The 27,249-nt window shown below is 41.3% G+C and overlaps 11 non-coding genes and 1 pseudogene across 11 annotated transcripts; 6 read left to right on the top strand and 6 right to left on the bottom strand.

Moving 5' to 3' along the window:
* Positions 1 to 51: 51 nt before the first annotated feature.
* On the bottom strand, positions 52 to 214 carry LOC135023322 (U1 spliceosomal RNA). The gene has a single exon (XR_010220298.1). It is a non-coding gene; the product is annotated as a U1 spliceosomal RNA (small nuclear RNA).
* A 152-nt stretch (positions 215 to 366) lies between these two features.
* Positions 367 to 530, bottom strand: LOC135023024 (U1 spliceosomal RNA). Its single transcript, XR_010220033.1, has one exon. It is a non-coding gene; the product is annotated as a U1 spliceosomal RNA (small nuclear RNA).
* Positions 531 to 4,306: 3,776 nt separating this feature from the next.
* Positions 4,307 to 4,485, top strand: LOC135023368 (U1 spliceosomal RNA; annotated as a pseudogene).
* Positions 4,486 to 15,581: 11,096 nt separating this feature from the next.
* On the bottom strand, positions 15,582 to 15,745 carry LOC135023059 (U1 spliceosomal RNA). The gene has a single exon (XR_010220068.1). It is a non-coding gene; the product is annotated as a U1 spliceosomal RNA (small nuclear RNA).
* A 671-nt stretch (positions 15,746 to 16,416) lies between these two features.
* Positions 16,417 to 16,579, bottom strand: LOC135023355 (U1 spliceosomal RNA). The gene has a single exon (XR_010220323.1). It is a non-coding gene; the product is annotated as a U1 spliceosomal RNA (small nuclear RNA).
* A 152-nt stretch (positions 16,580 to 16,731) lies between these two features.
* On the bottom strand, positions 16,732 to 16,895 carry LOC135023034 (U1 spliceosomal RNA). The gene has a single exon (XR_010220042.1). It is a non-coding gene; the product is annotated as a U1 spliceosomal RNA (small nuclear RNA).
* Positions 16,896 to 17,566: 671 nt separating this feature from the next.
* LOC135023235 (U1 spliceosomal RNA) lies at positions 17,567 to 17,729 on the bottom strand. The gene has a single exon (XR_010220237.1). It is a non-coding gene; the product is annotated as a U1 spliceosomal RNA (small nuclear RNA).
* A 144-nt stretch (positions 17,730 to 17,873) lies between these two features.
* On the top strand, positions 17,874 to 17,989 carry LOC135023378 (U5 spliceosomal RNA). The gene has a single exon (XR_010220332.1). It is a non-coding gene; the product is annotated as a U5 spliceosomal RNA (small nuclear RNA).
* A 270-nt stretch (positions 17,990 to 18,259) lies between these two features.
* LOC135023372 (U5 spliceosomal RNA) lies at positions 18,260 to 18,375 on the top strand. Its single transcript, XR_010220326.1, has one exon. It is a non-coding gene; the product is annotated as a U5 spliceosomal RNA (small nuclear RNA).
* A 286-nt stretch (positions 18,376 to 18,661) lies between these two features.
* Positions 18,662 to 18,777, top strand: LOC135023407 (U5 spliceosomal RNA). Its single transcript, XR_010220361.1, has one exon. It is a non-coding gene; the product is annotated as a U5 spliceosomal RNA (small nuclear RNA).
* A 274-nt stretch (positions 18,778 to 19,051) lies between these two features.
* On the top strand, positions 19,052 to 19,167 carry LOC135023398 (U5 spliceosomal RNA). Its single transcript, XR_010220352.1, has one exon. It is a non-coding gene; the product is annotated as a U5 spliceosomal RNA (small nuclear RNA).
* Positions 19,168 to 19,442: 275 nt separating this feature from the next.
* LOC135023411 (U5 spliceosomal RNA) lies at positions 19,443 to 19,558 on the top strand. The gene has a single exon (XR_010220365.1). It is a non-coding gene; the product is annotated as a U5 spliceosomal RNA (small nuclear RNA).
* Positions 19,559 to 27,249: the final 7,691 nt, after the last annotated feature.

The following is a 27,249-nucleotide window of genomic DNA, read 5'->3' as shown; positions in this document are numbered from 1 at the left end:
GAAGTGGAAACAGACAGCAAACTAGGCTGGAGAGAGACCTGAGACAAAGAGATCTGAATTATACGAGAGCCGACCAGGGGAAACACAAATTATGCTGTCAAGTTTCCCACATTTGGGGAAATCGCAGGAGCAGCACACCCAGAGTGCAATGGGTGAGCCTTGCCCTGGGAGAAGCACCTTCATGATCATAGTATCTCACCTGGCAGGTATGTAGGAGTTGGGCTAGAGCTGGGGAGGGTCGCTGCTCGGGTACCCCCCTGTCAAGTGAAGGAGGTCAAACTGAGGCAGCACAATGGAACTCTCGAAAGAAGAACAAGGCTAGAGGAAGATCTGAGACAAAGAAATCTGACTTTTACCAGAGCTGACCAGAGGAAAACACAAACACAGTCCCCCACTACCACAAATAATGCAGTTGAGTTTCCCACATTTGGGGAAATCACAGGGGTCAGCATACCCAGAATGCAATGAATGAACCTCACCCTGGGAGAACAATCTTTATGACCATGGTATCTCCTATGCAAAATAAGTATGATTTGAGATAGGGCTGGGGAGGGCCGCTGCTCAGGCACATCTCTGTCAAGTAAAGGAGATTCAACTGAGGCAGCACAAGGGAACTCTCATCTGGGGACAACAACTGCCGGGAGAACACATATTTTCAGATGAACATGGGAGGGCAGAAGGCTGCCTAATACTGAAGCACGCCCAAACAACAAACCAAATGCAACAACTAGTACAAGCATTCCTGGGAGAAGGTCTGCAGAAGACGGATTTGCATACGGTGATGTCATCCAAGCAGTGGGCCAAAGTTGGCTGGAACCCTCATCTGCATATGTTGAAGATACAATTTGTGAATTGCATTTAACACTATCTCCCTTTCCTGGGGAGAAGATGGTAGGGCCGATTTGAAAAACCGGCGAGGAGGCACCTCTTCGAATTTCAGCTTGTAACCCTGAGAAACAATTTCTATTGCCTAGGGATCCACCTGCGAATGAACCCAGATGTGGCTGAAAACTCGAAGACGTGCCCCCAACTGGGCGGACTCCTTTAGCGGAGCCCCAGCGTCATGCGGTGGATTTTGTAGAGGCCGGGGAGGACTTCTGTTCCTGGGAACTAGCTGTGTTGTGCAGCTTCTTCCCTCTGCCCTTACCTCTGGCAAGAAAGGACGCACCTCGTACTTTCTTGTTTCTCTGTGATCGAAAGGACTGTATTTGATAATGTGGTGCTTTCTTAGGCTGTGAGGGAATATAAGGCAAAAAATTTGATTTACCAGCTGTAGCTGTGGAGACTAGGTCCGAGAGACCTTCCCCAAACAATTCCTCACCCCTGTAAGGTAAAACCTCCATATGCCTTTTTGAGTCGGCATCACCTGTCCATTGCCGGGTCCATAGGACTCGTCTAGCAGAAATCGACATAGCGTTTATTCTAGAACCCAGTAGACTAATGTCACTTTGAGCATCTCTCATATATAGGACAGCATCTTTTATATGCCCTATGGTCAATAACATAGCATCCTTATCTAGGGTCTCAATCTCTGCTGATAAGGTATCTGTCCATGCTGCCACCGCGCTACAACCCCGGCCGACGCAATTGCCGGTCTGAGTAAGGTACCAGAATGTGTGTAAATGGACTTTAGGGTAACCTCCTGCTTGCGGTCAGCAGGGTCCCTGATGGTAGCCGTATCCTGGGATGGCAGCGCTACCTTTTTGGATAAGCGTGTCAATGCTTTATCCACCCTAGGGGAGGATTCCCACCGTATCCTGTCCATTGGCGGGAAAGGATACGCCATAAGAATCCTTTTGGGAATCTGCAGCTTTTTGTCTGGAGATTCCCAAGCTTTTTCACATAATTCGTTCAACTCATGTGAGGAGGGAAAGGTTATCTCAGGTTTCTTTCCCTTATACATGTGTACCCTCGTGTCAGGGACAGGGGACTCTGTGATGTGCAAAACATCTTTTATTGCAATAATCATATATCGAATACATTTAGCCAATTTTGGCTGTAACTTTGCATCATCGTAGTCGACACTGGAGTCAGAATCTGTGTCGGTATCTGTGTCAACTATTTGGGATAGTGGGCGCTTTTGAGACCCCGAAGGTCCCTGCGACATAGGGACAGGCATGGGTTGACTCCCTGACTGTTCCCTAGCTTCAGCTTTGTCTAATCTCTTGTGTAATAAGTTTACATTAGCACTTAAAACATTCCACATATCCATCCAGTCAGGTGTCGGCGTTGTCGATGGAGACACCACATTAATTTGCTCCTGCTCCTCTCTAGGAGAGCCTTCTACCTCAGACATGTCGACACACGTGTACCGACACACCATACACTCAGGGAATCCTCTTATCTGAGGACAGTTCCCCAACAAGGCCCTTTGGAGAGACAGAGAGAGAGAGTATGCCAGCACACCCCCCAGCGCTATATGACCCAGGAAAAAAAACACAATAATTTTATGTTTACCCAGTAGCGCTGTATTTCCATATATATATGCGCCTAATTATGTGCCCCCCTCTTCTTTAAGACCCTCTTTCTACCGTGGTATAAGCAGGGGAGAGTCCGTGGAGCTTCCCCTCAGCGGTGCTGTGGAGAAAATGGCGCTGGTGAGTGCTGAGGGAGAAGCCCCACCCCCTCAGCGACGGGCTTCTGTCCCGCTCAAATATAGTAAAAAAATGGCGGGGGCTCTTATATATATATATATACAGTGCCTAGCTGCATATATATTTATTTTGCCAAAGAGAGGTCTATATTGCTGCCCAGGGCGTCCCCCCTGCGCCCTTCACCCTTACACTGACTGCCGTGTGTGAGGTGTATTGGAGCAATGGAGCACAGCTTTACTGCTGTGCGTTACCTCAGTGAAGATCATGAAGTCTTCCGCCGCCTCTGAAGTCTTCTTTTCTTCTCATACTCACCCGGCTTCTATCTTCCGGCTCTGCGAGGGGGACGGCGGCGCGGCTCTGGGACGGACGGCGAGGGTGAGACCTGCGTACCGATCCCTCTGGAGCTAATGCTGTACAGTAGCCTAAGAAGCAGAGCCTATCAACTCACAGAAGTAGGTGTGCATCTCTCCCCTCCGCCCCTCGATGCAGGGAGTCTGTTGCCAGCAGGCTCCCTGAAAATAAAAAAATCTAACAAATATACTTTCTGTCAGGAAACTCAGGAGAGCTCCCTGAAAAGCACCCAGTCTCCTCTGGGCACAGTAGTAAACTGAGGTCTGGAGGAGGGGCATAGAGGGAGGAGCCAGTGCACACCCAGATCTAAAGTCTTTCTTAAAGTGCCCATGTCTCCTGCGGAGCCCGTCTATCCCCCATGGTCCTTACGGAATCCCCAGCATCCTCTAGGACGTAAGAGAAAAATTATGCTGGCAGAAAAATCCAATTGAGTGATTAAACAGCTCCAGAGCTGCTCTGTAAGGCAAGTAAAAGGGTGTGGGCCCTGCAGCACTACCTGTAGTTTGCATTGTGCATTGGAAGCCTAGTTTGCTGTCTGTTTCCACTTCTTTTTTCTTGAGCCCCTCCCGTCTATACCCTTGTGCACTATCCTGACTTCTCCTCCCGTCTGCTTACTTTGTGCCTTCCAATGCACAATGCAAACTACAGGTAGTGCTGCAGGGCCCACACCCTTTTACTTGCCTTACAGAGCAGCTCTTGAGCTGTTACAGTGCCCAGCTGCTGCAAGAAATCAGCGTGAATGCTTCAGGGGCTGGGGCATGGCCAACATGAGCCCCACACCGAAGGAGGGTGGGGGTGTTTAATGCGAACTAGGGGTCTCGCACAATGCGAACTACAGGTATTGCTGCAGGGCCCACACCCTTTTACTTGCCTTACAGAGCAGCTCTGGAGCTGTTACAGTGCCCAGCTGCTGCAAGAAATCAGCTTGAATCCTTCAGGGGCTGGGGCATAGCCAACATGAGCCCCACACCGACGGAGGGTGGAGGTGTTTAATGCGAACTAGGGGTCATCCAAGTGCCGCAAAAGGCCGCCATGCCCTGCACACCCCTTTTCTCTTTTCATATGCAGACGAGGGTTGAAGCCAACTTTGACCCACTGCTTGGATGACATCGCCATATGCAAATCCATCTGCTGCAGGCCTTCCCCCAGGAATGCTTGCACTAGTTGTTGCATTTGGTTTGTTGTTTGGGGGTGCTTCAGTATTAGGCAGCCTTCTGCCCTCCCATGTTCATCTGAAAATATGTGTTCTCCCTGCAGTTGTTGTCCCCAGATGAGAGTTCCCTTGTGCTGCCTCAGTTGAATCTCCTTTACTTGACAGAGATGTGCCTGAGCAGCGGCCCTCCCCAGCCCTATCCCAAATCATACTTATTTTGCATAGGAGATACCATGGTCATGAAGACTGTTCTCCCAGGGTGCGGTTCATTCATTGCATTCTGGGTATGCTGACCTCTGTGATTTCCCCAAATGTGGGAAACTCGACTGCATTATTTAATGCGAACTAGGGGTCATCCAAGCACCGCAAAAGGCCGCCATGCCCTGCATACCCCTTTTCTCTTTTCATAAGCAGACGAGGTTTGAAGCCAACTTTGACCCAATGCTTGGATGACATCACTTGCTGCCTTTCCAATGAAGCAAGTTTAATTTAATAATAGGTGAAAAACCATCCCTACAAAGGTGTTAATCAGATACTTGGCTTTGTGGACACTTTTCAGAGCACAAATTTGTTAGCATAAAAATAAAGCCAGAAAATGAAGAGCTGTTTAATCACTCAATTGGATTTTTCTGCCAGCATATTTCTTTTTCTCTGCAACCCACTGCTAAATTGTGCTTCCTAGCTGTTTTTATAAAATCACTGAATCAAATCTAACTCTGATTACATCAGAGAAGGCCAGGTACCCTACACCATAACAGGGGGTTTGAAATTTTGACTTGTCTACTTAAAGATCACCAAAATCTGATAACAAGGTCAATTAAGTCCCTGGGTGGGATTGAACCACCAACCTTTTGGTTAATAGCCTTACACACTAACTGATTGCGCCACAGCGACACTTTGCAAAAGTACATACTGACAAAGGCTAATAAGCATTCATCTAGAACGATTCCTAGAAACATTTTAAAAAGTCAATAATGTGGAGAGTTTTTGTAAGATGTTTCTTCCATCAACCAATGAAGAAACACATTGGTACTTTCCCATGATGAGTGAGTGCTTCAGGATCTTTTGCACTTACATGTGCAGCAGAGTACTGTAATGGAAGCATGCTGGGTCCATAACCCAGAGGTAGGCATATTGAAACTATCCTCTGCTATATGCATTTTTTTTTGTTAATTAAAGTAATCCAAAACTGGGATTGATATTTTTGCTCTTTTATTTTTACTTAAAGTACAATAACTTTTACCATTTTAATTTGTTTTAATAGTATATTGACAGTATTGTTTTCTTTCAAAAATCCAATTAATTTTCTTTACCCGATTATTAAAATGGTAATAGACAAAAACAAACTACATTGTCACCAGAAGAGCAATACAAAATGTACAAGTGATATATTAAAATCATCTTTCCAGCTTGAATTTCAATGATGCATTGGGGCAACGATTTTGTGAGAAACATCTTCACCCTTAAATAAAGATTTTCTTAATTCCTTACCTGTGTGCTAATTAGATATCACCTTGTTTTCACATTAAACAGACTTCCACATGAGAAAACAGCAAAGATGCAGTGGCGTTAATGTTTCCTGGTGTCAACCTGTATTATTTCCGTAGATATTGAAATGAGGATGCATCTTGCTGCCTTTCCAATGAAGCAAGTTTAATTTAGTAATAGGTGAAAAACCATCCCTACAAAGATGTTAATCAGATACTTGGCTTTGTGGACACTTTTCAGAGAACAAATTTGTAATCATAAAAATAAAGCCAGAAAATGAAGAGCTGTTTAATCACTCAATTGGATTTTTCTGCCAGCATTTTTCTTTTTCTCTGCAACCCACTGCTAAATTGTGCTTCCTAGCTGTTTTTTTATAAAATCACTTAATCAAATCTAACTCTGATTACATCAGAGAAGGCCAGGTACCCTATACCATAAGAGGGGGTTTGCAATTTTGACTTGTCTACTTAAATATCACCAAAATGTGATCACAAGGTCAATTACGTCCCTGGGTGGGATTGAACCACCAACCTTTTGATAAATAGCTGAACACACTAACCGATTGCGCCACAGAGACACTTTGCAAAAAGCACATACTGACAAAGACTAATAAGCATTCATCTAGAACGTTTCCTAGAAAAACTTTAAAAAGTCAATAATCTGGAGAGTTTTTGTAAGATGTTTCTTCCATCAACCAACGAAGAAACACATTGGTACTTTCCCATGATGAGTGAGTGCTTCAGGATCTCTTGCACTTACATGTGCAGCAGAGTACTGCAATGGAAAAATGCTGGGCCCATAACCCAGAGGTAGGCAGATTGAAACTATCCTCTGCTATATGCATTTTTTTTTGTTAATTAAAGTAATCCAAAACTGGGATTGATATTTTTGCTCTTTTATTTTTACTTAAAGTACAATAACTTTTACCATTTTAATTTGTTTTAATAGTATATTGACAGTATTGTTTTCTTTCAAAAATCCACTTAATTTTCTTTACCCTATTATTAAAATGGTAATTGACAAAAACAAACTACATTGTCACCAGAAGAGCAATACAAAATGTACAAGTGATATATTAAAATCATCTTTCCAGCTTGAATTTCAATGATGCATTGGGGCAACGATTTTGTGAGAAACACCTTCACCCTTAAATAAAGATTTTCTTAATTCCTTACCTGTGTGCTAATTAGATATCACCTTGTTTTCACATTAAACAGACTTCCACATGCGAAAGCAGCAAGGATGCAGTGGCGTTAATGTTTCCTGGTGTCAACCTGTATTATTTCAGTAGACATTGAAATGAGGATGCATCTTGCTGCCTTTCCAATGAAGCAAGTTTAATTTAGTAATAGGTGAAAAACCATCCCTACAAAGGTGTTAATCAGAGACTTGGCTTTGTGGACACTTTTCAGAGAACAAATTTGTTAGCATAAAAATAAAGCCAGAAAATGAAGAGCTGTTTAATCACTCAATTGGATTTTTTTGCCAGCATATTTCTTTTTCTCTGCAACCCACTGCTAAATTGTGCTTCCTAGCTGTTTTTATAAAATCACTGAATCAAATCTAACTCTGATTACATCAGAGAAGGCCAGGTACCCTACACCATAACAGGGGGTTTGAAATTTTGACTTGTCTACTTAAAGATCACCAAAATCTGATAACAAGGTCAATTACGTGCCTGGGTGGGATTGAACCACCAACCTTTTGGTTAATAACCATACACACTAACTGATTGCGCCACAGCGACACTTTGCAAAAAGCACATACTGACAAAGACTAATAAGCATTCATCTAGAACGTTTCCTAGAAAAACTTTAAAAAGTCAATAATCTGGAGAGTTTTTGTAAGATGTTTCTTCCAGCAACCAATGAAGAAACACATTAGTACTTTCGCATGATGAGTGAGTGCTTCAGGATCTCTTGCACTTACATGTGCAGCAGAGTACTGCAATGGAAGCATGCTGGGCCCATAACCCAGAGGTAGGCAGATTGAAACTATCCTTTGCTATATGAATTTTTTTTTTTGTTCATTAAAGTAATCCAAAACTGGGATTGATATTTTCGCTTTTATTTTTACTTAAAGTACAATAACTTTTACCATTTTAATTTGTTTTAATAGTATATTGACAGTATTGTTTTCTTTCAAAAATCCACTTAATTTTCTTTACCCTATTATTAAAATGGTAATTGACAAAAACAAACTACATTGTCACCATAAGAGCAATACAAAATGTACAAGTGATATATTAAAATCATCTTTCCAGCTTGAATTTCAATGATGCATTGGGGCAACGATTTTGTGAGAAACATCTTCACCCTTAAATAAAGATTTTCTTAATTCCTTACCTGTGTGCTAATTAGATATCACCTTGTTTTCACATTAAACAGACTTCCACATGAGAAAGCAGCAAGGATGCAGTGGCGTTAATGTTTCCTGGTGTCAACCTGTATTATTTCAGTAGATATTGAAATGAGGATACATCTTGCTGCCTTTCCAATGAAGCAAGTTTAATTTAGTAATAGGTGAAAAACCATCCCTACAAATATGTTAATCAGATACTTGGCTTTGTGGACACTTTTCAGAGAACAAATTAGTTAGCATAAAAATAAAGCCAGAAAATGAAGAGCTGTTTAAACACTCAATTGGATTTTTGTGCCAGCATATTTCTTTTTCTCTGCAACCCACTGCCAAATTGTGCTTCCTAGCTGTTTTTATAAAATCACTGAATCAAATCTAACTCTGATTACATCAGAGAAGGCCAGGTACCCTACACCATAACAGGGGGTTTGAAATTTTGACTTGTCTACTTAAAGATCACCAAAATCTGATAACAAGGTCAATTAAATCCCTGGGTGGGATTGAACAACCAACCTTTTGGTTAATAGCCTTACACACTAACTGATTGCGCCACAGCTACACTTAGCAAAAGTACATACTGACAAAGGCTAATAAGCATTCATCTAGAACGATTCCTAGAAACATTTTAAAAAGTCAATAATGTGGAGAGTTTTTGTAAGATGTTTCTTCCATCAACCAATGAAGAAACACATTGGTACTTTCCCATGATAAGTGAGTGCTTCAGGACCTCTTGCACTTACATGTGCAGCAGAGTACTGTAATGGAAGCATGCTGGGTCCATAACCCAGAGGTAGGCAAATTGAAACTATCCTCTGCTATATGCATTTTTTTTTGTTAATTAAAGTAATCCAAAACTGGGATTGATATTTTTGCTCTTTTATTTTTACTTAAAGTACAATAACTTTTACCATTTTAATTTGTTTTAATAGTATATTGACAGTATTGTTTTCTTTCAAAAATCCACTTAATTTTCTTTACCCGATTATTAAAATGGTAATTGACAAAAACAAACTACATTGTCACCAGAAGAGCAATACAAAATGTACAAGTGATATATTAAAATCATCTTTCCAGCTTGAATTTCAATGATGCATTGGGGCAACGATTTTGTGAGAAACATCTTCACCCTTAAATAAAGATTTTCTTAATTCCTTACCTGTGTGCTAATTAGATATCACCTTGTTTTCACATTAAACAGACTTCCACATGCGAAAGCAGCAAGGATGCAGTGGCGTTAATGTTTCCTGGTGTCAACCTGTATTATTTCAGTAGACATTGAAATGAAGATGCATCTTGCTGCCTTTCCAATGAAGCAAGTTTAATTTAGTAATAGGTGAAAAACCATCCCTACAAAGGTGTTAATCAGAGACTTGTCTTTGTGGACACTTTTCAGAGAACAAATTTGTTAGTATAAAAATAAAGCCAGAAAATGAAGAGCTGTTTAATCACTCAATTGGATTTTTCTGCCAGCATATTTCTTTTTCTCTGCAACCCACTGCTAAATTGTTCTTCCTAGCTGTTTTTATAAAATCACTGAATCAAATCTAACTCTGATTACATTAGAGAAGGCCAGGTACCCTACACCATAACAGGGGGTTTGAAATTTTGACTTGTCTACTTAAAGATCACCAAAATCTGATAACAAGGTCAATTAAGTACCTGGGTGGGATTGAACCACCAACCTTTTGGTTAATAGCCTTACACACTAACTGATTGCGCCAAAACAACACTTTGCAAAAGAACATACTGACAAAGGCTAATAAGCATTCATCTAGAACGATTCCTAGAAACATTTTAAAAAGTCAATAATGTGGAGAGTTTTTGTAAGATGTTTCTTCCATCAACCAATGAAGAAACACATTGGTACTTTCCCATGATGAGTGAGTGCTTCAGGATCTCTTGCACTTACATGTGCAGCAGAGTACTGTAATGGAAGCATGCTGGGTCCATAACCCAGAGGTAGGCAGATTGAAACTATCCTCTGCTATATGCATTTTTTTTGTTAATTAAAGTAATCCAAAACTGGGATTGATATTTTTGCTCTTTTATTTTTACTTAAAGTACAATAACTTTTACCATTTTAATTTGTTTTAATAGTATTGTTTTCTTTCAAAAATCCTATTAATTTTCTTTACCCGATTATTAAAATGGTAATTGACAAAAACAAACTACATTGTCACCAGAAGAGCAATACAAAATGTACAAGTGATATATTAAAATCATCTTTCCAGCTTGAATTTCAATGATGCATTGGGGCAACGATTTTGTGAGAAACATCTTCACCCTTAAATAAAGATGTTCTTAATTCCTTACCTGTGTGCTAATTAGATATCACCTTGTTTTCACATTAAACAGACTTCCACATGAGAAAACAGCAAAGATGCAGTGGCGTTAATGTTTCCTGGTGTCAACCTGTATTATTTCCGTAGATATTGAAATGAGGATGCATCTTGCTGCCTTTCCAATGAAGCAAGTTTAATTTAGTAATAGGTGAAAAACCATCCCTACAAAGATGTTAATCAGATACTTGGCTTTGTGGACACTTTTCAGAGAACAAATTTGTTATCATAAAAATAAAGCCAGAAAATGAAGAGCTGTTTAATCACTCAATTGGATTTTTCTGCCAGCATTTTTCTTTTTCTCTGCAACCCACTGCTAAATTGTGCTTCCTAGCTGTTTTTTTTATAAAATCACTTAATCAAATCTAACTCTGATTACATCAGAGAAGGCCAGGTACCCTACACCATAAGAGGGGGTTTGCAATTTTGACTTGTCTACTTAAATATTACCAAAATCTGATCACAAGGTCAATTACGTCCCTGGATGGGATTGAACCACCAACCTTTTGATTAATAGCTGAACACACTAACCGATCGCGCCACAGAGACACTTTGCGAAAAGTACATACTGACAAAGACTAATAAGCATTCATCTAGAACGTTTCCTAGAAAAACTTTAAAAAGTCAATAATCTGGAGAGTTTTTGTAAGATGTTTCTTCCAGCAACCAATGAAGAAACACATTGTTACTTTCGCATGATGAGTGAGTGCTTCAGGATCTCTTGCACTTACATGTGCAGCAGAGTACTGCAATGGAAGCATGCTGGGCCCATAACCCAGAGGTAGGCAGATTGAAACTATCCTTTGCTATATGCATTTTTTTTTTGTTCATTAAAATAATCCAAAACAGGGATTGATATTTTAGCTTTTTTTTTTACTTAAAGTACAATAACTTTTACCATTTTAATTTGTTTTAATAGTATATTGACAGTATTGTTTTCTTTCAAAAATCCAATTAATTTTCTTTACCCGATTATTAAAATGGTAATTGACAAAAACAAACTACAGTGTCACCAGAAGAGCAATACAAAATGTACAAGTGATATATTAAAATCATCTTTCCAGCTTGAATTTCAATGATGCATTGGGGCAACGATTTTGTGAGAAACATCTTCACCCTTAAATAAAGATTTTCTTAATTCCTTACCTGTGTGCTAATTAGATATCACCTTGTTTTCACATTAAACAGACTTCCACATGAGAAAGCAGCAAGGATGCAGTGGCGTTAATGTTTCCGGGTGTCAACCTGTATTATTTCAGTAGATATTGAAATGAGGATGCATCTTGCTGCCTTTCCAATGAAGCAAGTTTAATTTAGTAATAGGTGAAAAACCATCCCTACAAATATGTTAATCAGATACTTGGCTTTGTGGACACTTTTCAGAGAACAAATTCGTTAGCATAAAAATAAAGCCAGAAAATGAAGAGCTGTTTAATCACTCAATTGGATTTTTCTGCCAGCATATTTCTTTTTCTCTGCAACCCACTGCTAAATTGTGCTTCCTAGCTGTTTTTTTTATAAAATCACTGATTCAAATCTAACTCTGATTACATCAGAGTAGGCCAGGTACCCTACACCATAAGAAGGGGGTTTGAAATTTTGACTTGTCTACTTAAAGATCACCAAAATCTGATAACAAGGTCAATTACATCCCTGGGTGGGATTGAACCACCAACCCTTTGATTAATAACCAAACACACTAACAGATTGCGCCACAGAGACACTTTACAAACGTACATACTGACAAAGGCTAATAAGCATTCATCTAGAACGTTTCCTAGAAAAACTTTAAAAAGTCAATAATCTGGAGAGTTTTTGTAAGATGTTTCTTCCATCAACCAACGAAGAAACACATTGGTACTTTTCCATGATGAGTGAGTGCTTCAGGATCTCTTGCACTTACATGTGCAGCAGAGTACTGCAATGGAAAAATGCTGGGCCCATAACCCAGAGGTAGGCAGATTGAAACTATCCTCTGCTATATGCATTTTTTTTTGTTAATTAAAGTAATCCAAAACTGGGATTGATATTTTTGCTCTTTTATTTTTACTTAAAGTACAATAACTTTTACCATTTTAATTTGTTTTAATAGTATATTGACAGTATTGTTTTCTTTCAAAAATCCACTTAATTTTCTTTACCCTATTATTAAAATGGTAATTGACAAAAACAAACTACATTGTCACCAGAAGAGCAATACAAAATGTACAAGTGATATATTAAAATCATCTTTCCAGCTTGAATTTCAATGATGCATTGGGGCAACGATTTTGTGAGAAACACCTTCACCCTTAAATAAAGATTTTCTTAATTCCTTACCTGTGTGCTAATTAGATATCACCTTGTTTTCACATTAAACAGACTTCCACATGCGAAAGCAGCAAGGATGCAGTGGCGTTAATGTTTCCTGGTGTCAACCTGTATTATTTCAGTAGACATTGAAATGAGGATGCATCTTGCTGCCTTTCCAATGAAGCAAGTTTAATTTAGTAATAGGTGAAAAACCATCCCTACAAAGGTGTTAATCAGAGACTTGGCTTTGTGGACACTTTTCAGAGAACAAATTTGTTAGCATAAAAATAAAGCCAGAAAATGAAGAGCTGTTTAATCACTCAATTGGATTTTTTTGCCAGCATATTTCTTTTTCTCTGCAACCCACTGCTAAATTGTGCTTCCTAGCTGTTTTTATAAAATCACTGAATCAAATCTAACTCTGATTACATCAGAGAAGGCCAGGTACCCTACACCATAACAGGGGGTTTGAAATTTTGACTTGTCTACTTAAAGATCACCAAAATCTGATAACAAGGTCAATTACGTCCCTGGGTGGGATTGAACCACCAACCTTTTGGTTAATAACCATACACACTAACTGATTGCGCCACAGCGACACTTTGCAAAAGTACATACTGACAAAGGCTAATAAGCATTCATCTAGAACGTTTCCTAGAAACATTTTAAAAAGTCAATAATGTGGAGAGTTTTTGTAAGATGTTTCTTCCATCAACCAATGAAGAAACACATTGGTACTTTCCCATGATAAGTGAGTGCTTCAGGACCTCTTGCACTTACATGTGCAGCAGAGTACTGTAATGGAAGCATGCTGGGTCCATAACCCAGAGGTAGGCAGATTGAAACTATCCTCTGCTATATGCATTTTTTTTTTGTTAATTAAAGTAATCCAAAACTGGGATTGATATTTTTGCTCTTTTATTTTTACTTAAAGTACAATAACTTTTACCATTTTAATTTGTTTTTATAGTATATTGACAGTATTGTTTTCTTTCAAAAATCCAATTAATTTTCTTTACCCGATTATTAAAATGGTAATTGACAAAAACAAACTACATTGTCACCAGAAGAGCAATACAAAATGTACAAGTGATATATTAAAATCATCTTTCCAGCTTGAATTTCAATGATGCATTGGGGCAACGATTTTGTGAGAAACATCTTCACCCTTAAATAAAAATTTTCTTAATTCCTTACCTGTGTGCTAATTAGATATCACCTTGTTTTCACATTAAACAGACTTCCACATGCGAAAGCAGCAAGGATGCAGTGGCGTTAATGTTTCCTGGTGTCAACCTGTATTATTTCAGTAGACATTGAAATGAGGATGCATCTTGCTGCCATTCCAATGAAGCAAGTTTAATTTAGTAATAGGTGAAAAACCATCCCTACAAAGGTGTTAATCAGAGACTTAGCTTTGTGGACACTTTTCAGAGAACAAATTTGTTAGCATAAAAATAAAGCCAGAAAATGAAGAGCTGTTTAATCACTCAATTGGATTTTTCTGCCAGCATATTTCTTTTTCTCTGCAACCCACTGCTAAATTGTGCTTCCTAGCTGTTTTTTTTTATAAAATCACTGATTCAAATCTAACTCTGATTACATCAGAGTAGGCCAGGTACCCTACACCATAAGAAGGGGGTTTGAAATTTTGACTTGTCTACTTAAAGATCACCAAAATCTGATAACAAGGTCAATTACATCCCTGGGTGGGATTGAACCACCAACCCTTTGATTAATAACCAAACACACTAACAGATTGCGCAACAGAGACACTTTACAAACGTACGTACTGACAAAGGCTAATAAGCATTCATCTAGAACGTTTCCTAGAAAAACTTTAAAAAGTCAATAATCTGGAGAGTTTTTGTAAGATGTTTCTTCCATCAACCAACGAAGAAACACATTGGTACTTTCCCATGATGAGTGAGTGCTTCAGGATCTCTTGCACTTACATGTGCAGCAGAGTACTGCAATGGAAAAATGCTGGGCCCATAACCCAGAGGTAGGCAGATTGAAACTATCCTCTGCTATATGCATTTTTTTTGTTAATTAAAGTAATCCAAAACTGGGATTGATATTTTTGCTCTTTTATTTTTACTTAAAGTACACTAACTTTTACCATTTTAATTTGTTTTAATAGTATATTGACAGTATTGTTTTCTTTCAAAAATCCACTTAATTTTCTTTACCCTATTATTAAAATGGTAATTGACAAAAACAAACTACATTGTCACCAGAAGAGCAATACAAAATGTACAAGTGATATATTAAAATCATCTTTCCAGCTTGAATTTCAATGATGCATTGGGGCAACGATTTTGTGAGAAACACCTTCACCCTTAAATAAAGATTTTCTTAATTCCTTACCTGTGTGCTAATTAGATATCACCTTGTTTTCACATTAAACAGACTTCCACATGCGAAAGCAGCAAGGATGCAGTGGCGTTAATGTTTCCTGGTGTCAACCTGTATTATTTCAGTAGACATTGAAATGAGGATGCATCTTGCTGCCTTTCCAATGAAGCAAGTTTAATTTAGTAATAGGTGAAAAACCATCCCTACAAAGGTGTTAATCAGAGACTTGGCTTTGTGGACACTTTTCAGAGAACAAATTTGTTAGCATAAAAATAAAGCCAGAAAATGAAGAGCTGTTTAATCACTCAATTGGATTTTTTTGCCAGCATATTTCTTTTTCTCTGCAACCCACTGCTAAATTGTGCTTCCTAGCTGTTTTTATAAAATCACTGAATCAAATCTAACTCTGATTACATCAGAGAAGGCCAGGTACCCTACACCATAACAGGGGGTTTGAAATTTTGACTTGTCTACTTAAATATCACCAAAATCTGATAACAAGGTCAATTACGTCCCTTAGTGGGATTGAACCACCAACCTTTTGATTAATAACCATACACACTGAGGCAGCACAAGGGAACTCTCGAAAGAAGAACAAGGCTAGGGGAAGAACTGAAACAAAGAAATCTGACTTTTACTAGAGCTGACCAGAGGAAAGCACAAACACAGTCCCCCACTACCACAAATAATGCAGTTGAGTTTCCCACATTTGGGGAAATCACATGGGTCAGCATACCCAGAATGCAATGAATGAACCTCACCCTGGGAGAACAATCTTCAAGACCATGGTCTCTCCTATGCAAAATAAGTATGATTTGGGATAGGGCTGGGGAGGGCCGCTGCTCAGGCACATCTCTGTCAAGTAAAGGAGATTCAACTGAGGCAGCACAAGGGAACTCTCATCTGGGGACAACAACTGCAGGGAGAACACATATTTTCAGATTAACATGGGAGGGCAGAAGGCTGCCTAATACTGAAGCACCCCCAAACAACAAACCAAATGCAACAACTAGTGCAAGCATTCCTGGGGGAAGGCCTGCAGCAGATGGATTTGCATATGGTGATGCCATCCAAGCAGTGGGTCAAAGTTGGCTTCAACCCTCGTCTGCATATGAAAAGAGAAAAGGGGCGTGCAGGGCATGGCGGCCTTTTGCGGCGCTTGGATGACCCCTAGTTCGCATTACACACCTCCACCCTCCTTCGGTGTGGGGCTCATGTTGGCTATGCCCCAGCCCCTGAAGCATTCAAGCTGATTTCTTGCAGCAGCTGGGCACTGTAACTGCTCCAGAGCTGCTCTGTAAGGCAAGTAAAAGGGTGTGGGCCCTGCAGCACTACCTGTAGTTTGCATTGTGCGTTGGAAGGCACGAAGTAAGCAGACGGGAGAAGTCAGGATAGTGCGCAAGGGCATAGAAGGGAGCGGCTCAAGAAAAGAGAAGTGGAAACAGACAGCAAACTAGGCTGGAGAGAGACCTGAGACAAAGAGATCTGAATTATACGAGAGCCGACCAAGGGAAACACAAATTATGCAGTCAAGTTTCCCACATTTGGGGAAATCACAGGGGCAGCACAACTAGAGTGCAATGGGTGAGCCATGCCCTGGGAGAAGCACCTTCATGATCATAGTATCTCACCTGGCAGGTAAGTAGGAGTTGGGCTAGAGCTGGGGAGGGTCGCTGCTCGGGCACCCCCCTGTCAAGTGAAAGAGATCCAACTGAGGCAGCACAAGGGAACTCTCGAAAGAAGAACAAGGCTAGAGGAAGATCTGAGATAAAGAAATCTGATTTTTACCAGAGCTGACCAGAGGAAAGCACAAACACAGTCCCCCACTACCACAAATAATGCAGTCGAGTTTCCCACATTTGGGGAAATCACAGGGGTCAGCATACCCAGAATGCAATGAATGAACCTCACCCTGGGAGAACAATCTTCATGACCATGGTATCGCCTATGCAAAATAAGTATGATTTGGGATAGGGCTGGGGAGGGCCGCTGCTCAGGCACATCTCTGTCAAGTAAAGGAGATTCAACTGAGGCAGCACAAGGGAACTCTCATCTGGGGACAACAACTGCAGGGAGAACACATATTTTCAGATGAACATGGGAGGGCAGAAGGCTGCCTAATACTGAAGCACCCCCAAACAACAAACCAAATGCAACAACTAGTGCAAGCATTCCTGGGGGAAGGCCTGCAGCAGATGGATTTGCATATGGTGATGTCATCCAAACAGTGGGTCAAAGTTGGCTTCAACCCTCGTCTGCATATGAAAAGAGACAAGGGGCGTGCAGGGCATGGCGGCCTTTTGCGGCGCTTGGATGACCCCTAGTTCGCATTACACACCTCCACCCTCCTTCGGTGTGGGGCTCATGTTGGCTATTCCCCAGCCCCTGAAGCATTCAAGCTGATTTCTTGCAGCAGCTGGGCACTGTAACTGCTCCAGAGACGCTCTGTAAGGCAAGTAAAAGGGTGTGGGTCCTGCAGCACTACCTGTAGTTTGCATTGTGCGTTGGAAGGCACGAAGTAAGCAGACGGGAGAAGTCAGGATAGTGCGCAAGGGCATAGAAGGGAGCGGCTCAAGAAAAGAGAAGTAGAAACAGACAGCAAACTAGGCTGGAGAGAGACCTGAGACAAAGAGATCTGAATTATACGAGAGCCGACCAGGGGAAACACAAATTATGCAGTCAAGTTTCCCACATTTGGGGAAATCGCAGAAGCAGCACACCCAGAGTGCAATGGGTGAGCCTTGCCCTGGGAGAAGCACCTTCATGATCATAGTATCTCACCTGGCAGGTAAGTAGGAGTTGGGCTAGAGCTGGGGAGGGTCGCTGCTCGAGCATCCCCCTGTCAAGTAAAGGAGATTCAACTGAGGCAGCACAAGGGAACTCTCATCTGGGGACAACAACTGCAGGGAGAACACATATTTTCAGATAAAAATCTTGGTCATGCTCTGGTTTCTCTTCAGAACGAACAAATCTTTCGCCTTTTACTAAAGATTTCCGTGGAGAGGAGCAAAACCGAGTTTTATCTCAATTTTTGCATGCCCCATCTTTTTGGGGTTTCTTTTATCGGTTTAAAGATAGAATGAGTGTGCTTTAATGTAAGCTCATTTGCATAGAAATGACAGTAAATGTTTGTTTCTTTTCAAACAGAACTTTCTTGACCATGCTACTTGCTTGAAAGATCTGGGAGCACATGGAATACAGTACAAACCATGCTTATAGCAAGGAGAAGACAGGTGAGAAATCTGCTTTCTTTCAAATTGGGCGCTCACTTTGATCTGAATAAGGACTGCTGGCACGGCACTCAGGCGACAGGTGGAATCTTGGTCATGCTCTGGTTTCTCTTCAGAACGAACAAATCTTTCGCCTTTTACTAAAGATTTCCGTGGAGAGGAGCAAAACTGAGTTTTATCTCAATTTTTGCATGCCCCATATTATTGGGGTTTCTTTTATCGGATTAAAGACAGAACGAGTGTGCTTTCTTGTTAGCTTTAATGTAAGTTTATTTGCATAACAATGACAATAAATGTCTGTTTCTTTTCAAGCAGAACTTTCTTGACCATACTAATTGCTTGAAAGATCTGGGAGCACATGGAAAAGAGTACAAACCATGCTTATAGCAAGGGGAAGCCTGGTGAGAAATGTGCTTTCTTTCTTTCAAATTGGGTGCTCACTTTGAGCTGAATGAGGACTGCTGGCACGGCACTCAGGCGACAGGTGGAATCTTGGTCATGCTCTGGTTTCTCTTCAGAACGAACAAATCTTTCGCCTTTTACTAAAGATTTCCATGGAGAGGAGCAAAACTGAGTTTTATCTCAATTTTTGCATGCCCCGTCTTATTGGGGTTTCTTTTATCAGTTTAAAGATAGAACGAGTGTGCTTTAATGTAAGCTCATTTGCGTAGAAATGACAGTAAATGTTTGTTTCTTTTCAAACAGAACTTTCTTGACTATACTAATTGCTTGAAAGATCTGGGAGCACATGGAAAAGAGTACAAACCATGTTTATAGCAAGGGGAAGCCTGGTGAGAAATCTGCTTTCTTTCTTTCAAATTGGGTGCTCACTTTGAGCTGAATGAGGACTGCTGGCATGGCACTCAGGCGACAGGTAGAATCTTGGTCATGCTGTGGTTTCTCTTCAGAACGAACAAATCTTTCGCCTTTTACTAAAGATTTCCGTGGAGAGGAGCAAAACTGAGTTTTATCTCAATTTTTGCATGCCCCATCTTATTGGGGTTTTATTTTATTGGTTTAAAGATAGAACGAGTGTGCTTTAATGTAAGCTCATTTGCATAGAAATGACAGTAAATGTTTGTTTCTTTTCAAACAGAACTTTCTTGACCACACTAATTGTTTGAAAGATCTGGGAGCACATGGAAAAGAGTACAAACCATGTTTATAGCAAGGGGAAGCCTGGTGAGAAATCTGCTTTCTTTCATTCAAATTGGGTGCTCACTTTGAGCTGAATGAGAACTGCTGGCATGGCACTCAGGCGACAGGTGGAATCTTGGTCATGCTCTGGTTTCTCTTCAGAACTAACAAATATTTCGCCTTTTATTAAAGATTTCCGTGGAGAGGAGCAAAACTGAGTTTTATCTCAATTTTTGCATGCCCCATATTATTGGGGTTTCTTTTATCAGTTTAAAGACAGAACGAGTGTGCTTTCTTGTTAGCTTTAATGTAAGTTTATTTGCATAACAATGACAGTAAATGTTTGTTTCTTTTCAAACAGAACTTTCTTGACCATGCTACTTGCTTGAAAGATCTGGGAGCACATGGAAAACAGTACAAACCATGCAGTATCACAAGAGCCTTTATTTGATCTTTCATGAAGATAGAGCAGAATTGAGGACACGTCAACAATTTCTGCCGAAGGTGGTTCATCTTTCCACATGGTGCCTTTGGCCACTGACACCTTCGTTGAGTCAAAGTCTCTGGCTGTGGTCAGAACTTTGAAAATTTATGTCACCAGAACGGTTCAGATTAGGAAAACAGAGGCTCTGTTTGTCCTGTATGCTCCCAACATGATTGGGTGTCCTGCTTCCATGCAGACCATTATGCGCTGGATCTGTGGTAAGATTCAGCATGCTCATTCCACGGCAGGATTGCCGTTACTGAATTAGGTGAAGACCCATTCTACTAGAAAGGTGGGTTCATCCTGGGCAGCTGGTCGGGGAGTCTCGGCATTGCAACTTTGCCGAGCAGCTATTTAGTAAACACTTTTGCTAAGTTTTACAAGTTTGATACCTTGGCTGATGATAACCTCAAGTTGGGTCATTCGGTGCTGCAGAGTCGTACGCACTCTCCCACCCGTTCAAGAGCTTTGGTATAACCCCATGGTTCTTAATGTGACCCCAGCATCCTCTAGGTCGTATGAGAAAATAGGATTTTAATACCTACCGGTAAATCCTTTTCTCTTAGTACGTAGAGGATGCTGGGCTCCCGTCCCAGTCCATACTGTGTCTGCAGTTATTACTTGTGGTTATACACATGTTGTGTTACGGTTCTGGTCAGCTTTTTGCTGCAATTGTTCATGCCGTTGGCTTGTGTTCTGTTGAATGCCACGTTCTGCGGCATGCTTAAGGTGTGAGCTGGTAAGATGCTCACCTTAGTTTAACAATAAATCCTTTCCTCGAAATGTCCGTCTCCCTGGGCACAGTTCCTATAACTGGAGTCTGGAGGAGGGGCATAGAGGGAGGAGCCAGTTCACACCCTTTGAAAGTCTTAAAGTGCCCATGTCTCTTGCGGATCCCGTCTATACCCCATGGTTCTTAATGTGACCCCAGCATCCTCTACGGACTAAGAGAAAAGGATGCCCTTGTGTACTATCCTGACTTCTCCTCCCGTCTGCTTACTTTGTGCCTTCCAACGCACAATGCGAACTACAGGTGGTGCTGCAGGGCCCACACCCTTTTACTTGCCTTACAGAGCAGCTCTGGAGCTGTTACAGTGCCCAGCTGCTGCAAGAAATCAGCATGAATGCTTCAGGGGATGGGGCATGGCCAACATGAGCCCCACACCAAAGGAGGGTGGGGGTGTTTAATGCGAACTAGGGGTCATCCAAGCACTGCAAAAGGCCGCCATGCCCTGCATGCCCCTTTTCTCTTTTTATATGCAGATGAGGGTTCCAGCCAACTTTGGCCCACTGCTTGGATGACATCACCGTATGCAAATCCGTCTGCTGCAGACCTTCCCCCAGGAATGCTTGCACTGATTATTCTATGAGGAAGCCCCCATAAGAGGAGCGAAACGCGTCAGAGGAGCAGCCTATTTGGACCTTTGTGCACCAGCTATATTGCACTTTTACAGCATATCTTTTCCAGTGACATTATCTGGAGAATTGATGGTGAACGTGTGAGTAACACTAAAACGCAGGTGTCTGCATACGGCACCCGGAGACTCACAGAGCCTGGAAGCCGGGCTCCAGAGGCATTATCAGGAGAATCAACGGTGAAGGTGTGCCTATTAACGGGACGCAGGTGTCTGCATACGGCACCCGAAGACGCGGACTCACAGAGCCTGGAAGTCGGGGTAATTAACAATAACATACCAGGCGCCAGCGAAGCGCCTTCCCGCAGCCCGAGACCGTCTCACATTATTTTCCTGTTCCGCATGTCAGCTTCAGGTGCGAACCATATGTAAAGTTCCGTTGTGGAGCGTTTGTCACACTTACCTGTTGCACTTTTTGGCTGAGTGGCAATTTGATGAAGAGTGTCTAACACTACAAAACATAACGAGACACTGTTGCAATTTATAGCTGGTCAAACTATTTGCACGATCCTATACAAAGGACTTATTTTTAGTATTTTTATTGATTTTTCTGTGCACAGGAGTTTACTTATGATCCACCTCCTTTAGCTTATTATTAGCTTATTATTATGTTCTGATTTTTGCTTTTTTGATTTATGTTTTATTTAGACCGGTCTAATCAATTTATTCTTAAATTAATTTTTAAAAATACATGTATGTATGTGTGATAAAAATAAAAAAGAATCATATAAAGTATATTTAATTATCCTTTTTGTTTTGTTTTTATTGAGTCAAGCAAACTCTGAGCCATATCATTCTGTAGAGTTAATTAGCGCAGGAATCTATGTGTCTGTTGTTTCCAAGTTACCAGGGACTTTAAAGTGCCGGTTTCTCTCTGTTTGACTTGATTTACCCCAAGTCAATTTTTTCTTGCAGCTTGAACATATATTGTATTGGTTTAAATATTGATATTAAACATTGTATTAACACAACCATTTTAGTTGGGTTGTGGTATATTAGCGCCTGGTTAATTTTTGCATGGTACTTCCCCCAGGAATGCTTGTACTAGTTGTTGGATATGGTTTGATATTTGATGGTGCTTCAGTATTAGGCAGCCTTCCGCCCTCCCATGTTCATCTGAAAAGATGTGGTCTCCCTGCAGTTGTTGTCCCCAGACGAGAGTTCCCTTGTGCTTCCTCAGTTGAATCTCCTTAACTTGACGGGGGAGGGGCTGCCCGAGCTGCCACCCTCCCCAGCCCTATCCCAACTCATACTTATTTTACATATTAGATCTCTTGATCATGAAGATTGTTCTCACAGGGTGAGGTTCATCCATTATATTTTAAAATAGGAAGGTACAAATTACATATTTGAATTGCATCTATGTGCTGGATTCAAATGTCCCCCCCCCTTCCTTTCTCAATTGTGCCCGTCAGCAGCTATTCTAAGGTTGCTGCCAATGGGTGTGACACATTAATTTCTTCTGTGGGGTACACTGGACTCCACAAGGATTCACATTGGGGTGTAGAGTAGGATCTTGATCTGAGGCACCAACCGGCTCAAAGCTTTTGACTGTTCCCAAGAAGCTCAGTGCATTCTCCTCTATAACCCCGCTTCCATGAACAGGGAGCTCAGTTTGTAGTTGGTGCCTTCAGTAGCAGGCCAATTAACAGGGGCCTGCCTCAGGCAGCCTATTCTTAGCTATTAATTTTGACAAGAAAAGAAGAACTTGTTTTATGAGAATCTACAAGGGCTGCAGCAGGCTAGGTCTAATAGACATCTTTACTGCAGCTTCATCACTCCCAGCGGCGCTGTATACTCCCGTGCCCTGGTTGCTGGGTCACTGCAGCGGAGGCTCCGGTTTCATCCTAAGGTCAGTCACACACACACCACCCTTCCGGATCACGAGGCCGCTGATGAAGGGGAGCGAGGCCGTAGGGGGTGGGCCGTGTGCGCACTGCGGTGGACACTGATTACTGGGCAGCCCCTCCACTAGCCACCAGGTACAGTTAAGGAGCACAGGTCTGGGGGTTTTTCTCCTATATTAACCCAATTTTGTACTGCCCGCAGCGCATTGTGATAGGTAATAGGGCCTGATTCAGGTTGGATTGCAATCGCAATAAGCGATCCAACTGCAAAAATTGCTAAGAGCATACGCATGTGCCTGCATTTTCTGCGGCACCCCGCAGAGAATGTGATCGCCTCTGCCTGTCAATCGGGGCGGGGAAGGGGGGGAGAGGTGGGTCAGCAACACTCCATTTCCAAGTCAGGGATGGAGCGGTGCGGGGGCAAGGCTTCAAAATGGGGTCTGCAACGGAGGAGACACAGGGGGCGTGGTCACAGCGGCTGTATGACATCACATTCAGCCGCTGTGATCACAAAAATGGTGGCGGCTTCCTGCGCGCACATACAGTCTGCACCAGCAGGAGCCTACACCATTTTTTATGATCACGCTGAACTGCAGTGCGACTGCAATTACAGCATGGTCAAGAAGGGAGGCGTCATGCTGGGTGGCCATGCCCTGTCACTGTGCAGGAGCCAGCAACGCTCACACACTAGTCCCCGGGTGCAGCCCCCAACCCCCGGGACACCCGGAGCAACAAAATGTAGATTCAGGCCACCAGGCCACGCCCCTACCTATGAAACCATGCCTCCTTTTTACCATTGCGCTGCTTATCTGCGCGCACTGCATTACAATCTCCCTCGCCACCTCTCTGGGTGTCACCAGTGATAGTGACACCTCTGCCATGCTTGTAGCAGCTGGTCCTAAGATCTACGCCTCAAACCCTGAGTGTTTGCCCTTGTGACTTGTTGATCATCATAGCGAAGCAGATGCTTACAGAAAACTGCAGGGGCTTAGATTGAAAATAAAAAAATTGATGGGTATAAGGTAGAGAGGAGCGGGTTCGGTTCTCCGAGAACCGAATTCCCCACGAACTCCACGTTGTTTACACTGGTCCGAGGCAGGCTCGGTTGTTCCCGCCTGACTCGGAAAACCTGAACAAGGGAAAATGTCATCATCCCGCTGTCGGATTCTCGCGAGATTCGGATTCCATATGAAGAGCTGCGCGTTGCTGCCATTTTTACTCGTGCATTGAAGAGAGAGCGGAGAGGACGTGGCTATGTTCTCTCAGTGGAAATCTCAATATCAGTGCTCAGTATCAGTGGTTACTTATTGCTGCTCAGTAATACTAGTAGTGTGTCTCTCCTGCTCAGTGTCAGTTCTCAGTAGTATCCTCATCAGTGCTCAGTATCACTGCTCATTGTCTTGTGCTGCATTGTGGTGCTCAGCATACTACAGTACATTACTAATAGTCCAGTGCTGCATCTTGCTGCTCAGTGTCAGTTCTAGTATCCTCATCAGTGCTCACTATCACTGCTCATTGCATTGTGGTGTTCTGTATACTACAATAACATAGTAATATAGTAACATAGTTTTTGAGGTTGAATAGAGGCAAATTGCCCATCGTGTTCAACCTGTTTTAAGTTGTGATGATTCTACATACTTGCTGAATAATGTTTTATGACTAGTTAGCTACTATAACTCATGTTACCCCCGGATTAACCATGTTGATATTTTAAGTATTATAACCTTGGATAGCTTTTTCATTCAGAAATGTATCCATTCCTTTTTTAAATCCAATTACAGAGTCCGCCATTACCACCTTCCCTGGCAGGGAATTCCACATCCTGATTGCCCTAACAGTGAAGAAACCTTTCCTCCATTGCGTTCTGAACTTTCCTCCAGTCGCAGCGAGTGACCACGTGTTCGTTTAATAAATAATTCCTCTGATAACTCTTTGTTATGTATCTTTACATATTTGAAGATATTAATAATATCTCCTCTTAGGCACCTCTTTTCTAGTGTATAAATATTCAGCCTAGTAAGTCTTTCCTTATAGTCCAGTACTTTTAGGCCTTTAATCAATTTAGTCTTCAGGATCTCTTACACTTCCATGAGCAGCAGAGTAGTGCAATGGAAGCATGCTGGGCCCATAACCCAGAGGTTGATTGATCGAAACTATCCTCTGCTATGTGCATTTTTTTTTGTTAATTAAAGTAATCAAAAACTGGGATTGATATTTTTGCTCTTTTATTTTTACTTAAAGTACAATAACTTTTACCATTTTAATTTGTTTTAATAGTATATTGACAGTATTGTTTTCTTTCAAAAATCCAATTAATTTTCTTTACCCGATTATTAAAATGGTAATTGACAAAACAAACTACATTGTCACCAGAAGAGCAATGCAAAATGTACAAGTGATATATTAAAATCATCTTTCCAGCTTGAATTTCAATGATGCATTGGGGCAACGATTTTGTGAGAAACATCTTCACCCTTAAATAAAGATTTTCTTAATTCCTTACCTGTGTGCTAATTAGATATCACCTTGTTTTCACATTAAACAGACTTCCACATGCGAAAGCAGCAAGGATGCAGTGGCGTTAATGTTTCCTGGTGTCAACCTGTATTATTTCAGTAGACATTGAAATGAGGATGCATCTTGCTGCCTTTCCAATGAAGCAAGTTTAATTTAGTAATAGGTGAAAAACCATCCCTACAAAGGTGTTAATCAGAGACTTGGCTTTGTGGACACTTTTCAGAGAACAAATTTGTTAGTATAAAAATAAAGCCAGAAAATGAAGAGCTGTTTAATCACTCAATTGGATTTTTCTGCCAGCATATTTCTTTTTCTCTGCAACCCACTGCTAAATTGTGCTTCCTAGCTGTTTTTATAAAATCACTGAATCAAATCTAAACATCAGAGAAGGCCAGGTACCCTACACCATAACAGTGGGTTTGAAATTTTGACTTGTCTACTTAAAGATCACCAAAATCTGATAACAAGGTCAATTAAGTCCCTGGGTGGGATTGAACCACCAACCTTTTGGTTAATAGCCTTACACACTAACTGATTGCGCCACAGAGACACCTTGCGAAAGTCAATACTGACAAAGGCTAATAATCATTCATCTAGAACGTTTCCTAGAAAAACTTTAAAAAGTCAATAATCAAGATACACATTGGTACTTTCCCATGATGAGTGAGTGCTTCAGGATTTCTTGCACTTACATGGGCTATTAACCAAAAGGTTGGAGGTTCAATCCCACCCAGGGATGTAATTGACCTTGTCATCAGATTTTGGTGATCTTTAAGTAGACAAGTCAAAATTTCAAACCCCCTCTTATGGTGTAGGGTACCTGGCCTTCTCTGACGTAATCAGAGTTAGATTTAATTAAGTGATTTTATAAAAAACAGCTAGGAAGCACAATATCTCTCTTTTGCAAAGAGCTAGGCATTGGAAAATTCAGGGCTATAACGTGTAGATGAAGCACTAACAGGAGGCTTTAAAATTTTCATTCTAGTGTCTTTCGTTTGGGAGAAAAATGCAAAGGTACAATACAGCTTTTCCTTGCCGATATCTCTCTTTTGCAAAGAGATAGGCATTGGAAAATTCAGGGCTATACCGTGTAGATGAAGCACTAACAGGAGGCTTTTAAATTTTCATTCTAGTGTCCTTCGTTTGGGAGAAAAATGCAAAGGTACAATACAGCTTTTCCTTGCCGATATCTCTCTTTTGCAAAGAGATAGGCATTGGAAAATTCAGGGCTATAACGTGTAGATGAAGCACTAACAGGAGGCTTTAAAATTTTCATTTTAGTGTCTTTCGTTTGGGAGAAAAATGCAAAGGTACAATACAGTTTTTCCTTGCCGATATCTCTCTTTTGCAAAGAGATAGGCATTGGAAAATTCAGGGCTATAACGTGTAGATGAAGCACTAACAGGAGGCTTTAAAATTTTCATTCTAGTGTCTTTCGTTTGGGAGAAAAATGCAAAGGTACAATACAGCTTTTCCTTGCCAATATCTCTCTTTTGCAAAGAGCTAGGCATTGGAAAATTCAGGGCAATAACGTGTAGATGAAGCACTAACAGGAGGCTTTAAAATTTTCATTCTAGTGTCTTTCGTTTGGGAGAAAAATGCAAAAGTACAATGCAGCTTTTCCTTGCCGATATCTCTCTTTTGCAAAGAGATAGGCATTGGAAAATGCAGGGCTATAACGTGTAG

The sequence above is a fragment of the Pseudophryne corroboree genome, unplaced genomic scaffold (assembly GCF_028390025.1).
Source record: "Pseudophryne corroboree isolate aPseCor3 unplaced genomic scaffold, aPseCor3.hap2 scaffold_396, whole genome shotgun sequence".
Lineage (NCBI taxonomy): Eukaryota > Metazoa > Chordata > Amphibia > Anura > Myobatrachidae > Pseudophryne > Pseudophryne corroboree.
Note: the sequence above shows the minus strand (reverse complement) of the source record. Positions and strands in the feature narration are given on the sequence as shown.